The following is a 16,413-nucleotide window of genomic DNA, read 5'->3' as shown; positions in this document are numbered from 1 at the left end:
TCTACAGGAATTTTTTTTTCCTCTGGATGGAAAACGTCGTTCTCAAAGGGGACATAAAGGGGGCGAGCCTCGAGCGCTCCGAAAGCCCGTCCGACCAATCAGCTGTCAGTATGAGAACAAGCTGCTGGATCGAGCCAATCAGATGCTGCTCCCTGCACACCGCTGTGCGCTCATTGGTGGGCTAACCAAAGACCTCCCAGTTGAAATTACTACAGCACTAGGAGAAGTGGTAGTGGGTTGTGATCTCTCTCTCTCGCTCTCTCTCTCGCTCTCGCTCTCGCTCTCTCTCTCTCAAAAACAATATATACATTAAAACTATACTGAGGTGATAAATGATTTGGGTTGAAAACATGAACTAAATACACAATCACCAATATCCCCAATAACATAAAACAATTCTAAAATTGAAAACGTTGTTCACTGGAAAAAACATTAAAAAACCAGTAAGGAAATATATGACATTGTAAGGTCTGGAATCAAGCAGCTGGAGAGGATGGTGTGTGTGTGTGTGTGTGTGTGTGTGTGTGTGTGTGTGTGTGTGTGTGTGTGTGTGTGTGTGTGTGTGTGTGTGTGTGTGTGTGTGTTTCTCAGAAGAGAAGATCTCATGCATCTTTCTAAGTCTAAATATCTCCATTAACCAGGAAAAATCCCCTTGACTGACTGGTTGGCTTGATCTGCATTCTACTGCTAAACTAAAATCAACACAAAATAAATCTGATGAAATTCTATTATCAGTAACCAACGTTTGACAAATGCATCATAAAATGCAACACTGACGCCCCCTATTGGCAGTCCAAGCGCAGTGAAAAGAAGAGAGAGTGACCTGATTGTTCTACACTCAGTGGTCTATTTTGTATCATTTATGCATTTCAGTTGTATGACAAATTTCCACCAAATTGGATTAAGCAATTCTAACTTCAATGAAGTGCTATCATTTATGGAATTGACTCTAATAGAGCTGAAATAAATAGAATGAATGAATGAATTTACATCTATGCAATCAGTGCTCATAATGCCAATGTGGTAATTCTATTAGCATCTAAATGATACATTTATATCAAACTGAAATAATTAAACTACTCATTATCTGCTTAGATAGATCCAAAAACTTTTACAGACACCATTTTATTCTATCCGTTTCATTCTAGTTGGTATTAAACCAAATATTGTCTTGAAAATGTGTTTATTTGGATAAAATCATCTTTTTTCTTAAGAGGCTCAGTGTTCATTTTTTGGAGTGTGCTTTACACTGTATGGTGAGTTTGTAGCATCCACAACACTGGCATGTGTGTTTCACCACCATCCCAGTAATGTTACTGTATCATAGATTATATAGATTTCATATTTTGTCCATATATCTCAACAATTGTATGCTACTAGCTAAATGACCCACTTTAGTCTCCAGTCAGTGTATCACCTGTGAATTGTTTCTTCCTCGAAATAGATCAGTGGTTAAACAAGTGGTCTAGAAACAGCACAAACACACAGCAGTGTTTTGGTCCACTGTCTGGGTCAGATGTGGGCTCACACACTATGAGACACTGAGACAGTCAAAGTGTGTGTTGGGCCATTAAAAACCATTGGTATGTTTGAAAAAAAACACACATCTGATGCTTCCAGGGCATTGCTGCTTTTGCTTTTATTCGTTTCCAATATACTTCTCTGGGCTTGAATTCAGGGGAAGTGGTGTGCTGCAGCTTGGTGTTTCATGTGCCTTCAAAACTCCACTAAGCAACTTCACACTTTAGCGGCACTTTAGTGGAAGCGAGAGATAACTGTTTGAATTTTGGAAAGTTTGAAGGACTTCATTACCCAGAAATCCTGTAAGGCGACATCAGTAAACTAAATGTCTTCTTCTTTGTGTCTGGTTGGGGTGGAGATGGTGAGGTGAAGAGGTTCAGCCATCATTGGTGAGTCCAGCTCTCTCTGGATGGAGCCTCACTCACTGTTGTTTAGGAGACACTTTTCTACAGTGTCTCAGTTATATTAGTGGGGATGGGACGCTCTTCTCTGTTGCAGCCCCACTTTGTGATTTAGACTGATGAGACGGGGGAGTGTTCTTATATAAAGCTTCAATTTAGCCTATGGGGCATAGTTATAAGGTACAGGAGGCTGTGGAGATCTGTGCATCATTGCAGCACAGTCATCATCTGCCCATCTTCCCTTATTTGTGTGGCTATAGGATATTTTGAGAGCAGACCACGGCACCTCTACAAAGGAAAGAGCCAGACAAGCCCAAGAAAGAGCTAGTATGATTCATAGATGCCACTGTGAGTCATGCACATTGAAATATACTGTATATACATGCTCCACAGGGCCGGACAATGCTTCCCACCTTTTCCATGATGAGTTGGTGCAACCACGGTGCGCCTTCAGCTTCCCAACAATTCTAGATGTTCCTTTATGCCGACTGTTGTCCGGCTACATAATGTGAATCTTTAACAATGCACATTTCCACATTCTGCCAATGTGAAGAAAAAGAAGACACTTTATTCTTCTGTTTATTTTATTCACCTTTTTTGTTCATATCCTTAGTACCTTTTACTCTTTGTTCACCAGCCAGCACCTCAATCCTTTGCTGCTGCAATGATCCAATTTCCCCTCTGAGATAAATAAAGTTGATTTTATCTGATTTTCTTTTGGCTCAGACTCAAATAAGATGCGTCAGCCGACCGCAACGTGTGCCGCATATCAGTTAGCTGGACAGCCTGATCAGAAAATAGAGCCAACGCCCTTGTAGTCTATTGAAGAAGCTGTTTAGTATCTGCTTGTGGATTGTACAGGGCCTTTGCCAAAAGTCGAACATGGTGCAACTTGAACGCCACTTCAGTTCCGTGCAACTTAGTTGTGTTGGAGTTTGGAATGTTCTGGATGAGTTTGATGACATGACATGTTGACATGATGACATTTCATTTGCAACCTGCAACTAATTGCATGAAAATTGCATTGTGTAAAGCCAGCCTAATGTGCAAAAGCCCCCATTACTTAGCTGCATTTTCCCTTTATTCCATTAAAACAAAACCAGTGTAGAAGGCCAAGACTACATTCATTTCCACCTTTGGCATTCCATGCTCAGCATCCAGAGTGTCAGGGACACTTTGAGAGTTTCCATAATATCAGAAGTCCCAATTGTGTTGGTTTGCCTTGACTGGTCCTCAAAGAGACCATGAAGTCTAACGGGAAAGTGCTGAATATGTGAATGATTTTTGTTCGCATCATGCTTGGGCTGGAGCCAAGAGAAAACTTGGTGCTTCACATGGAAAGATAACACCTGTCATTTTGGTTGAGGCCTTTATTCAATGTGCCTTACAGTTACAAGTTGCATTTCTGACTGTGACGACTTGGTTGACACCGCTTACAGAAGGAAAAAGGAAGAACGAAGAAGATTTTAATTGGATAAATTGTCTCAGATATGAAAAATCATAGCACATCTATTCTGGCAGGTGTCTGTTGTTTTTCTCCCTCCTCTGAGCTTGATTTCTGACATCACCGGAAAAGGAGGAGCTGGCTTTTGGCTCCACAGGACGGAAGTTGTATCAAGCTAGCCAGAATGAGACAAAGGATGAGGAAATAAAGCAGATTTTGCCTTCAAAGTAAAAGCATTAACATTGTCATAGGTATAAAGTATTGGGGTGCACAGTAGGCCTATTGGGTTAGATCGATATATGATGGATATGATGCATTATGATGTTTGTCTGTTATTGTAAAATTGATCAGTACTACAGTGGTTGTCTATGGTAAGTTCTTAACCTGAATTGGTGTGTGGATTTTGATCAGATTCCACAGAAGCTTACATGAATATTATTATTATTGTTATTATTGTAGTTGTTGTTTTTGTTGTTGTTTTTGTTGTCATTAATATCCTGGGTTTCAGTGGAGATTTTGTATTACTGAAAGTACTCTCTGAAGGTATCAGAGGGTGACCCTCGACCTTTATTCTTCTGTTCTATGGTGACCTCTAGGGGTTAGGGTTAGGGTTAGGGTTCTGGTGTAAGCCCAGAGCCCACCTTCTTAATCAGCTGCTGAGTCGGTTGTTTACAGGGTAAATAAAAAAGGGAGGAGCACCTGTGTTGGTTACACTATTGTCAGAAAGCTTATTGTTCAGTCTAACATAGGCTACTGCGGCCTTGATGTGAGCTGTCCATAACCCAGTAGAGCAGTGTAGATTCAAATTAATTTGTGTTGTATTTGTATTGTGTTGAAATAAAAGTGTACGACTCTCCCATATGTTTGAGCCCAAAATATTACTCATTGCATGTGTTGCATGCGACCGACCGACCAAAACTTAAATCTGTTTGACTCCAGATTTAAGTTGTTGTAGTTGTTGTGTTCTACTGGTTAAAAGATTTATTTTGGAGTGGAAAATGCAGAAATCGGACATGTAATGACCCGAAGTGGTATATTTGTTTACATGTAGAAAACAGTGGCAAGTCTGTCTCGTCTTAGCTCTTGCAGTGTTCCTGAACACTAATATGAAACCATGAATGGAACTTTTTTCAAAATGTAAAAATTTATAGCCTAATATTATCGTTCTGAAGCAATTTTGCAAAACGCAATTGGCAGACTCTCGTTCACAGTGATGGATTACCTTTACTGACTGAATTAAGTCTCCTGAGTTGTTTTCTATGCCGTTTGGAATTGAATGGGAGTGAATGAGCCCGAGTGGTATGACAAAACTGATTTTAAAATATCTTCAATTGTGACACATGTATGTAAACACAGTAAGAACACAGAAAGAAATCAGATCAGACGAACTCAATACATCAAAGGTTTCTGATTTCTCAACCATCAGTGAGATATAGCTGACAACTTGGTACATTCATTGCTGATTCATAATTTGACTATAGCGCAAGTGCATTAGATTGGCTCAACTTTGAAGACTTGCTTAGCTAGTAATGAGTAGTTGAACACATTTTTTTTTACAATAAACATTGAAGGCTCTTGAAGAAGAATATTTCATTTGACTGCAGCTTCAAGAGTGCAGAGTGGACAGAGTACCAAAATATCCTACTCAAGATGTTCTGTTACACTGGTAGCTCATTTAAAATATACTCAAAGTAAAAGTTACTTTTTAACAAATGAGAACATCTACTCAGTGTACTGAGTGTACTCAATGTGTTAGAGGGAAGAATAAGGGTCATGATGCATAGGAAGTGTTTTGAGGCAATGTAAAGTATGTAAGTATTTTTTCATTATTCTCCTATTCCTTATAGCCAGTGTGGTTTCTACATTGATTTTGTCCCGCTTTCCAGTCCCATCACTGTTGTGAGCACTACTGCCCTTGTCCACAGCTTCAAAATGTTGCTTGTGTATCTTGGCCCTAAAGCTTGTGATACAACAAGCAACATTTTGGAGAAGATGACAGGGTAACATATCGGTCAACAGGAATTGAAGTCAGACTTACAGCATAATACCATAGCATTAGAAGCTGCCATGTAGACAATGAGAGAGTGTTTATCCATCTACTTGGGCTGTGTAATCCTGCAATGTTTACCAAACTGTTACACAGTGTCTGTATCACAGTTATAAAAGTGCTGATACACCTGGCAGTTTTTTGGGCAATGTAGGCTACATTCCCAATACCAACTAACCAAGTAAAAACACAAGAGTAACATCTATTCAAGTGTTTCCTTGCAAAAAGACTTTCCTGTGTGATTAAATCAAAAAATGGATAGGCAACTTCTTGATCGATCTTGATCATCATATTTGCCCAGACATTTATTTTCCCTGCTCATCTCTGCCTTAACAGTTGAACTAAAACATAATCTGTCTGTCATAAAGAGCTGAATTCTGCTGCCATTGACTCAACAATAAGTCCATTCCTTTCCACAGAAACATTTTCCCTGAACACTCTCATTGTGCCACAAGTATCAACTGTGTTGGAGTGCTTTCACATCTCTTCTGTAGTTGTGAGTTTGGTTGTTCGTTGTTTCTGCACTGTTGGTTTGTCATCCAGTAACAAAACATCCATGGACTGGATTGAAGGAGAAAGGGTCATCTATAGACCCATCAAGATTGTGAGCATTGTTTATTGCAGTTAAATTGTAAAGATTTTGAGCTTAATTCAAATGTAGCATAAGAGGCTTTTGAGTGACATTATCTCATTTCCTTCAAAGGTATTGTTCAATGTATCGGTGTACAGAGAGACTGTACAGCTCTGCTGGGAGTGGAAGTACTATGAAGTACAAGTAAGAACCACTTTTGTTTCAGGCCCGCACAAAATAAAACACCTGACAAATTCTGGTAAAGTGTCTCCTATGATTATACATGAGAACATCTGATGTTTTCTATTGTCTTGTAGAAAAAAATGATGGTGCAGTTTTTGAGGCTTCAGCAACAAAAGCAGGTCCCATCTGAGCTGACAGCTGAGGACATGACTGACTGGCTGGTGGAGCAGGGCAAGAAATCTCTCAGAGAGCGGTGAGACTTACTGAGACACATACAGACAGTCCACCGCTGAACCCATCATCAACTCTGCTCATGTTAAAGGAATAGTTCACCCAAAAATGAAAATTCATTCATTCACAGTCATTATCTACTCATCCCCATGCCAGTAGAAAATCGGTTTGGATCAGAAAAGTTTACCTGCTTTAATATGGGTGCTCACTTATTGAATTTGACAAGTAATTGGTTTAAAACAGTATTTCTACCCATTGTTACCCTATTGCTCCCATTTTTCATGAGTTGAAATAAAAGATCTAAGACTTTTTCTATGCACACAAAAGGCTTATTTCTCTCAAATTTTGTTCACAAATTTGTTTAAATCCGTGTTAGTGAGCACTTCTCCCTTGCCAAGATAATCCATCCACCTGACAGGTGTGGCATATCAAGATGCTGATTAAACAGCATGATTATTGCACAGGTGTCACAGTAAAAGGTGGGGTCTTGGTGGGGTCGCAAGATGATTTATGGAATAGGGAAAAAACATATTTCTACTATCATTGTGTCTATTTTGTCTGATTTTTCTCTAATTTTTGCTATATTTCTTGTGAAATACTGATTAGTTTTCAGCCTCCATGCCTCCTCTGACAACTAATCAAATGAAACAACCTGGAAAGGGAAAATCATGAACTAATCATCATATGCAGCCTGTGACTGGGGGTCGCAGGTAGGCATCGCCTCATTTTAAGGGCTCACGAGGTTGAGAACCACCGCTCTACAACACATTCAAGGTGCATGACTGCCAGTGGGTGAAGTGAGGTGGAAGAGATTTAAATGTAGGCCTGCTTCACTGACTATCAGCGGTCACACTTTATTTGGATAGTCCAGTCTTGATATTCAACTTCCTATCAAGTGACTAGAAAGTGTCACTAAAGAGTCTTCTGAGTTTCAAGTGATACTACTCATAATTGTGTGAAAAGTAATCTATAGATATTCAATGTCTGGGCAAGGGTTCATCTTAGGGTTAATGTTAGAAACAGGGTCAGGTTGGGTTGGGTTAGGCTCAGGCTCAGGTCAGGGTTACATAGAGACAGTGACACAGTGTTGAACATCTTTGTGTCACCTGATAGTCAGTTGAGTAACATCACACTATCCAAATAAAGTGTTGCCTTCATCATTTTTCAAACAGGTCATGTCAGAGCATCCAAAACAGTGACATAAGTTTAATCAAATAAATGAAAAAACACACACAAACAATTTGCATAAGTTAAAGAGGGCTTTATTAAAAAATATTTCAACTACAATAATTCACAACTTACAAATTTCTGACAAAAAACACAAACACACATATTGTTTTATTTTACTTATTGTTATTTGTATTTTTTTATTTTCTTATTTTTTTTTTAAATATGTTTTTTATTATTATTATTATTATTGTTGTTGTTGCATTATGTTTAACCCATCAACTATGGTACACCAAACAAACTATTTACAAATCTACACTGACACACCCCTGGGCTGACAGGCCGCCAGACGCTGCACCATGTGGCCCTGGGCCCAGGTGCAAGGCGCTACCTGAGGCCCTGCTGGCCCTGCCAGACGCTAAGGCCAGCTTTCAGGGTGAAGGTTCACTCAAACCCCCCGCAAGACGCTGAGGGGATCCAAAAAAAGGGCTGAAGGAAATCCTGCCTCCAGACTTTGGGCCGGTTGCTGGGACATGGACTAACCTATTGTTTTATTGCTTTAATATTTTATATTATACAGCTGTTTTTTTTACTATATTATTATTATTGTTATAAGTAATATTATTTTATGTTTATTTAGTTCTATATTCTTAGTTATATATTTAATGATATACTTACCCCATATTCCTAATTTACTGAAAAAATTTTTTTTTCCTAATATTCTATTTTTATATGCTTATTTCTATTTGGCTTTTATTAACCATTAACCTGTTGCACCTACTCTTGCTGCCAAAGACCTAATTTCCCCATGGGCATCAATAAAGTTGAATCTTTTAAATTAATTTAATTTAAATAAAAAGTTAGTATCCACAAATGAGTTATCCTAACTGGTTTGGGTTTAATTTTGCTTCTTTTCTTTTTTTTAACACATTCACAAATTTTAATTTATTAGCCAAATATCTGTGGAAACATTATGGGGGTTAAATTTGATCTGTACTATTTAATAAGGTTAAACAAGATGGCCAAAGCTAGTGCAGCAGCCTAATTTAGCGCCTGGCCCTCTTGCTACAAGGCTGAGAACATTTAGGCTCATCACTAACATCTATGTCTATGTGGGGCACCTGCTGTCCTCCCACACCAAAGGATACCGCCTCCCACAGCCGCTGCTTGATCCTGCGACCCAGCTGCAGGCTGTAGGGGCGAGAGCGGCCAGAGGAGAAGTGCAGCATGGGATCCACCACCGAGTGGTAAAGCCGCCGGTACTCTGCTACGCTGCGGCCGTGGATCATCAGGGGCTCGTCGCTGGTCTCTGAGCCACCGGCCGGGCCCGTCTCCTGTTGAGAACCACTGGCTTACAGCAACATTTCCCAACCATATTTCAACACTCTTACACTGAAACCTCCGGTTACCCAGAGAAAATCTGTGTGTATGTTGTATGTTTTTACATTCATCACTATGAGATCACATGTGAAAAATGAGATATGATATATGATATGATATGATATGACATTAGCCCTAAACCTAACCCTAACCTCTTCCAGCTGTGGGAAGGACTGAGCAGATCTGGAGTCAGCCAGCCTGGAGACCAGGGGCGCAGCAGAGATCTGGGAGATCTGCTCCCCACTTTAATAATAATAATAATAAACTTCATTTATAAAGCCGAGTCAGAGTCTACACAGTGCTTTCAAAAATAAAAACAAAATACAAAAGTAAAACAAAAAGTCAGTTTTGAAGATGAGGCTGACTCAGCTAACCTGGTCTGCTGGTCCTCAGCTGGGAGGGAGCGAGGGGAAGCCTGCTGCGGGCCAGAGGAGCCGAGGGGAGCGGCTGGAGAGGAGCGCAGGGCCTCGCTCTCCTGAGAGCAACAGCAACACCACAAACAATGACAAACAGCTCTACTGCATTTCTACATGTTTTTATTACCTTTCCAGGTAGCACGACTTTTCCCTCACAATACAAGGCATGTAAAAGCAGACTTAACAAGATGTACAATTGAGAATAAAGCCCTTTTTCACATTCAGTAGCTATATACAGACAGGCTAATTACAAAGTTTTAAATAAATGAAAATAACACAAAATAAAGTAAAGACAATTACAAGTGTATAGTAAAAGATCCATTTAGAGAGGTCAGGTCATGTAATATGACACAGCAGAGTGCAGCTGTCTGGTATATTACAGTATCTACAGTCTCATGTTTTGTGTGACAGTAAAAAGAGTTGAACCTCCTTCCTGGCTCGGCAGCGCCTCCCTCTGGTCAGCTTGCTGTGGCTCCTCCAGTAGCTGTGGTCCAGCAGGTGTCTGGGCACAACATGGCGGCTGCTGCTCGTCTGAAACAACACAGCAGGCTGCTCGTTAGTGACATAACCAGCAGGAATTTTCACACAGCTTCCTGACACCTCATGGAGCAATTTGAAAACCAACAGCCGATATCAATTTGAAAATAAACATTTTTTTAACCCCCCCCAAAATTGACCTAAAAATGTCTCTGTGCCTCACCTGCTCCATGAGAAAAGGTCGAGAAGAGCAACTGGTACACTAAAGTTGAGGAAAATGTCGAGAAACGTCAAAAAAAATCGTCGAAACGTCGAAAAAGTCGTCGAAAATGTCGTCGGAGAGCTGTGAATTTGAACGTCTCTTACCCTCTACTGGCATGTAGTCACATTTTCTTCAGCCCTCTGGTTGTTCGTCCCTTGATGCGCACGCAGCTCACCTGCTTCTCCCACAGCCTGTGAAACTGTTATCTTGCTCCAAGTCCAAGTCCAGCAGGGGCTTTAATCAACAATTATTCGAGGGACAGCCTCGACTTTAATTTGATCTCCTCTGAATTTAGTTCTTTTTGTGTCTCTGACAGTCAGGTCTCTGTCTGCTCAGCAATGAACAGGCTGCAAGACCGACTGTCCATTGTTATTAGGAGGACAAATTAGGCTTTTTTTGTAAAAAACAAAAACAAAAAATGTTTCAAAATCATTTAAAAAAATTGACCGAATCAATCAGTCAATCATTCTCACCATAATATTATAAACCCGATGTGAGCCTAATAATTGCCTTTAGGGTCCATTTCATTTAATTTGGTAAACAGAAACTCAATATGATAATAAAGGAGAGGCGTCCACGATGTATGCAGCTAAATCTTACTGTTATAAATTATAATTTTCAGTCTGGTAAGAATCTCATTTGATCAAAACCCGTCCAACTGACTGAAATAACAGCTGATGACAAATAAGAAAATGACTCAAATGTAACCTCCAGTCTGATGAGACAAACACCCACAAATATAAACAAAGATTCATTGGATTTCCAGAAAAGCATTAATTTGTGTTTTATCCCTTACAGGACCTTATCCTCATAATTTGCATCAGTTCGATTCTTCCTCCTATTATGATTCATATCAGTTTAGGTCACAGAGATTTATATCACCTTAAAGATTTGGGTAAAGTCTCTTCTGCAAATACAAAGGTGTAAAGTGAGTTGTGGTGGATCAGCCTCCACTACATCCCTTCATATGTTGCTGTTAGCATGTGTTGTGTTGAAAAGTAACACAAATGTCTGTGGTCTAGTCACAAGTAATATGGATATGGAGTTAAATGCAATGTGTATCTCTTAAATATATATTTTTATATACACTATGTGTCTACACAGGTTATGCTGTCACCCAGTACTACACTGAGGTGGTGCTTTCAGTTAATCACTGTTTTGGAATGAAAAAAGCCAAAGAAAGAAAGAAGAAAGCCATGATCAAGCTTTACAAAATATTAGTTTGACTTTTTTTCACCTTGTGCGAGGGAATGCTGCCCCTTCCCTCAAAAAGTATCATTGGATTTACCTTCAGTTCTTCAGTTCAGTACATCTGTCACACCTGCTGTGAATAGATGTGTCATAGTAAACAGGTTTGTTTCCATCCATACACTAAGTGCTAAATACCCTGAAAGCATCTGTAGTCATATAACACGGAGCAAACAAAGGTGTGGTCTAGCTAGTGAATGAAAACAGAAACAGATATTTATCTTTTATTCTTTTCTATTGAACACCTGAATATGATGTGCATCTTCACGTCAGTTCCTGTAAGTAGAGAGAAAACATATTATTGATTAAATATTTGACATTTAGCAAATGCTATTCATACTGGTTATTTGCTATTATTTGATATAACACTGTAAGGTAGGCTACCGGAAATGTGAGATGAGTGCGTGTGTGAAAGCACATTCCAAGAATTCCATGCAGTAACTTCATTTAGTGTCATTATCACTTTTATATTATAAATATACTTTTATATAAAATATTACAGCCACATCGCCAGCAACTGTAAGGTATTTAAAAACATGACAGGATTCTTCAATCATGGTGAATTTACTGCATGGAATTCAAATATGACAAACTCATATTCAGTGTAGTGTGTGACTGCAGTTTTCTTAAAGTGCTGCTGTAATGTGCTGTTCATCTTTGTCACTAAATTTCTCCAAATCCCTTTGAAATGTCAAGTGGCTTCAGATTTAAATACCCCTGTCGTTTTATTTAAAAAAAAAAAAAAAAAATCTGCCTTCTATTCCTGGCTCCCATTTCTTCCCCTAGCATCACTCTATCTAGGGACACAGGAATCTTTATTACTTCTAGGGCTTTGACATTTTTACTCTTAACTGTTGGTTCCATCTAATGTTGATCATTTTGGAAATTAAGTTTCCTCAATCAGCATGGTCAATCACATGGTCCTGACCGTGTGTCAACTTGTGTGGCAAGATAGCGGAAGACAGATCGAGGCAGACCCCCCAGGGCCAGCCCAGATGCCTGTAGCTGCATCAAGAGTGCACTGCCTGGCCCAGCTAGCCTCTTCACATGCATCAGCTGCTGTTTGCAACAAAGAGACATCATTTAAGAGAGAAGGGGTCAGTGTGGTCAGGGAGTGAAGCCATCAGCAGCAAGGGGGGAGACAGGAGACACCGCAGCAGCTTTGGCAGCAGTGTCAGCAACAGCATTTCCTTTGGAGCAGCAAAGCAGACAGAAGGATTTTTTTACCAAAACATAATGCGCTATAGGTTTCCCTGTAGAGGTAAGGAACACACGGTTCTTCCACATGGCATGAAAGTTGTGACAGACACTGAAAGCGTATTTAGAGCCAGTGTGAACGGTCACAGATTTTCCAGCTGCTAGAATACAAGCATGAGTTAGAGCAAACAATTCAGCTGCTTGTGCAGATAAAACTAAAAAATAACTGGGGAGTTTAGCACTTTCAACGACATCATGAGCAGTACACACACAGCATAAGCCATCAATGGTGTACCAGTGTCTCTGCAGTGCTGGGCAGAAACATTGTTGTAGTGGATTTTCTTCTTTCTTCAGCTTCCACTTCTTCAGGTTCGAGGAGCTGAACACAGAACGAATGAGACAAACTCTGATTCTTTTTCTTTGGCTTTATTCTTCATATAACAGAGTACATAATACAACTGATATGTGAAGGGTCTGACAAAGAATTCTCATCTTCAGGTTCTTTTCTACATTCTAACCCCCCTTCACACAGTGCTCCACCTAGAGGGATAGTCTGCCTCCAAACTTTGCCTGATGTGGCTCTCTAATTGGTCTAACTGTCAGAATATGGTCAGTACGTCAATCTAGCTATTGCTGACAGAAAGCACCTACTGTTTTGTACCTCAAGGCCAAAACTAGGAGTCTTCCTCCCTAATTCCTGGATCATTCTGTCCTTGATATGAATATTGGATACAACCTCTCTTTCTGGCAATAACAATCCCATTATTCTCGCTTGTCTGTGAGAAACTTACTGGCATGAGCTGGTATCAATGGCCTCTTTCTCTCTACTCTCTTCTTACTGTGCATAGTACATGTATGTATGCTGTCTGATCAAAGGAATGTGCAAATATATATTTCTCTTTGATTATATTGATTAAGTATAGATTATGCATTGACTATGAAGATAACATAATTTCCTTCAACATCAACACCATCTACAAAGAAAACAAGATCAGAGTTAGCCAGTGCAACATCTGTGAGATCAGGTCTAGGTTTAGATGTGAGTTCAACGACCTGAATGCACTCATGTGGATCACCATCAGCTGCTGTAGGAAGAAGAGTGGCAGGGTTAAGCACAGTGGAACGTTTCAGGGTGACATGAGACATGGTCAACAACACATCCTGATAGTGTAAGAGGCGTGCAGGTTAGGGCTGCAACTAACGATTATATTCATTGTCGATTAATCTGTTTATTTTCTCGATTAATCGATTAGTTGTTTGGTCTACAAAATGTCAGAAAATGGTGAAAAATGTGGATCAGTGTTTCCCAAAGCCCAAGATGACGTCCTCAAATGTCTTGTTTTGTCCACAACCCAAAGATATTCAGTTTACTGTCATAGAGGAGTAAAGAAACCAGAAAATATTCACATTTAAGAAGCTGGAATCAGAGAATTTTTACTTATTTTTCTTAAAAAATTACTCAAATAATTAATCAATTATCAAAATAGTTGGTGATTAATTTAATAGTTGACAACTAAATGATTAATTGATTAATCGTTGCAGCTCTAGTGCAGGTGTTAAATGTGCACTACGTGCCTGTGAGGTCAGAGAGTGAACTGCATGGGGGACTTGGACAGTCAAAGGACACGCCAAAACGGCCTCAGTGGCAGCTGCTGCAGCTCTCAGGCAAGGCACAAAGCCTCGTTCCACTACTACTAGCATTTAGAGTAATAGCCTACAGGTCGTTGTCTGTCACCATGGGACTGTATTAAAACAGCTGACATGAAACCATCTTTCTCAGAAACAAAAAGGTTAAAGGGTTTGCTTTGGTCTGGTAGCCCCAAGCATGGGTCCGTCCCAGGTCCTTTCTGTGTGGAGTTTGCATGTTCTCCCCGTGTCCGTGCTCCGCTTTCCTCCCACCATCAAAGACATGTATGTTAGGGTTAATACTCCTGTCAGTGCCCCTGACCAAGGCACTGGCAAAAGAACTGGAGTTGGTCCCCGGGCGCTGTACTGCGGCTGCCCACTGCTCCTCCTGTGTGTATAGGATGGGTCAAATGCAGAGGACAAATTTCCCTTGTCAGCGTCAGGAGTCCAGTCAACATTGTCAGTCATGGCTAGATGTCTACCACCGTGGGTGATGTCAAGCAATGGTTGGGTAATCAGTGCATAATCTCTTATCCAAGCCATGCCCAATAAGGACATCATTTGTTGCTTGGTGGTTGGTTGTGGGACATCAACGATAGCTCTGATTCTGTCAGGACCTAATTGTCTACCCTCCGGAGTGACTATGTGACCTAGGTACTTGACGGATTGAGAGACATGTTGCAACTTTTCTTTGAACGCTTTGGGCAGCTGAGAAAAAAGGTGGGGCTGTTAACAAATCCTTGTGGCATGACAGTTCCTGTGTAGCATTTATCTCTGAATGTGAATGCAAACCGAAATCTTGTGTCAGGGTGGACAGGAATGCGGAAAAAAGCATTTGCCAAATCAACAATAGTGACCCACTGTGAGCCAGATGGAACTTGAGACATGATAGTGACGACACTGGGAACGAGGCACAGGTTTGAACACAGCATCATTTACCATATGTAAATCTTGAACAAACCTCCAAGCACCACAGGCTTTCCAGACGGGCAATGTTGAATCAGGGTATTCCACAATGGCACCTCTAGCAAGCAGTGAGCTGTGTATCCCAGCTATACCCTCTTCTGCTTCTTTACTAAGGGGATATTGTTTCCTACAGTGGTGGTATGAACTTTTGGGCTGGACCTCAGTTGGTTTAGCATTTTTCATTCTTCCAATGTCATATTTGTCAGTGGCCCAGAGAGATTCAGGGACTGGGTTCAGCAGACATGTTATATTCTATGAGGATGGTCTCCTCAGAGGAAAATGTATGCCATGAACGCTCAAATTCTACATCTCTGGTCAATGGTGAGAGGAGTGCGGTACAATGTAAAATAGATGGGGTCTGTGACATAGATAGAACCAGGGAACGGAGTGCATCCTCATCACGGTGATCAGTAAGGTCTTAAGAATAATAGAAATCAACGGGCTCACCCTCACTGGCTTGTAATATAAAAGGACCTAAATCACTGTCACTTTGTTCACTTTGTTTATAGCATACTGCGTCATAGCATACTGAGTCAGTGAGCTGTCAAAAGAGTGTTCAATCCCACCAAGGTGTGGATCATGTTTCCCCTCAGGCTTTAGAGTCTGTAGGATGGAGGCAGGCACATAGGGAGAGGAGGGGTCGAAGGGTGGAGTCAGGGCTGAGAGGGAAAGTGTCTCCACCAATAGCAGCTTGGAGTTCCTCCCTTGCAGCAGCATACGGGCCAGGAGGAGGTGCAGCTGGAACAGGGGCTGGTGTTGATGGAGGCGGGGCGTTTAGCTCTCCCTGCTGTCTCTTACGTGCCTGTTTCTTACTGTCACTACCTCCTCTTTCCTCATCCTTACTTTCTTTATCCTGTTGCTTTTGCATCAATCCTGCTGTGCGTTTCTCTTACCTATTTTCTGCCTTTCCCATCTTCTAAATGAGTCCCAATTAACTTTTTTTTTTACCTTTCTTTCTTCCCTTCTTTGTTTGTTCATGCTCCTGCATTTTTTTCTCTACATACTTTAAATTTTTGTACACTAAGTGTACCTGTGAGTGGGAATATGCCCTCAGTGATGTGGTGCCAGAGTGGAATTTGGAGTACAACTCCCTTACCCCATTTGTCCACCATCACCTTTGCCGGCCCAGTGAGCAGATCCCGAAATGGCTGGAGCTTGCTGCTACCGTGTCCCATGTTGTGTCCCTCAAGGAAAAGTGATATTCATTTATTAATTTATTGTTTTATGGTCTCTATCAGTAATATTTCTCGTTATTTACTCATACAGATTCGCCAGA

The sequence above is a fragment of the Centroberyx affinis genome, unplaced genomic scaffold, assembly GCF_046629955.1.
Source record: "Centroberyx affinis isolate AG114_WGS23_722 - 3 ecotype Tasmania unplaced genomic scaffold, CSIRO-AGI_Caff_v1 ptg000011l_1, whole genome shotgun sequence".
In the NCBI taxonomy this organism is placed as follows: domain Eukaryota; kingdom Metazoa; phylum Chordata; class Actinopteri; order Beryciformes; family Berycidae; genus Centroberyx; species Centroberyx affinis.
This window is presented reverse-complemented; position numbering follows the sequence as displayed.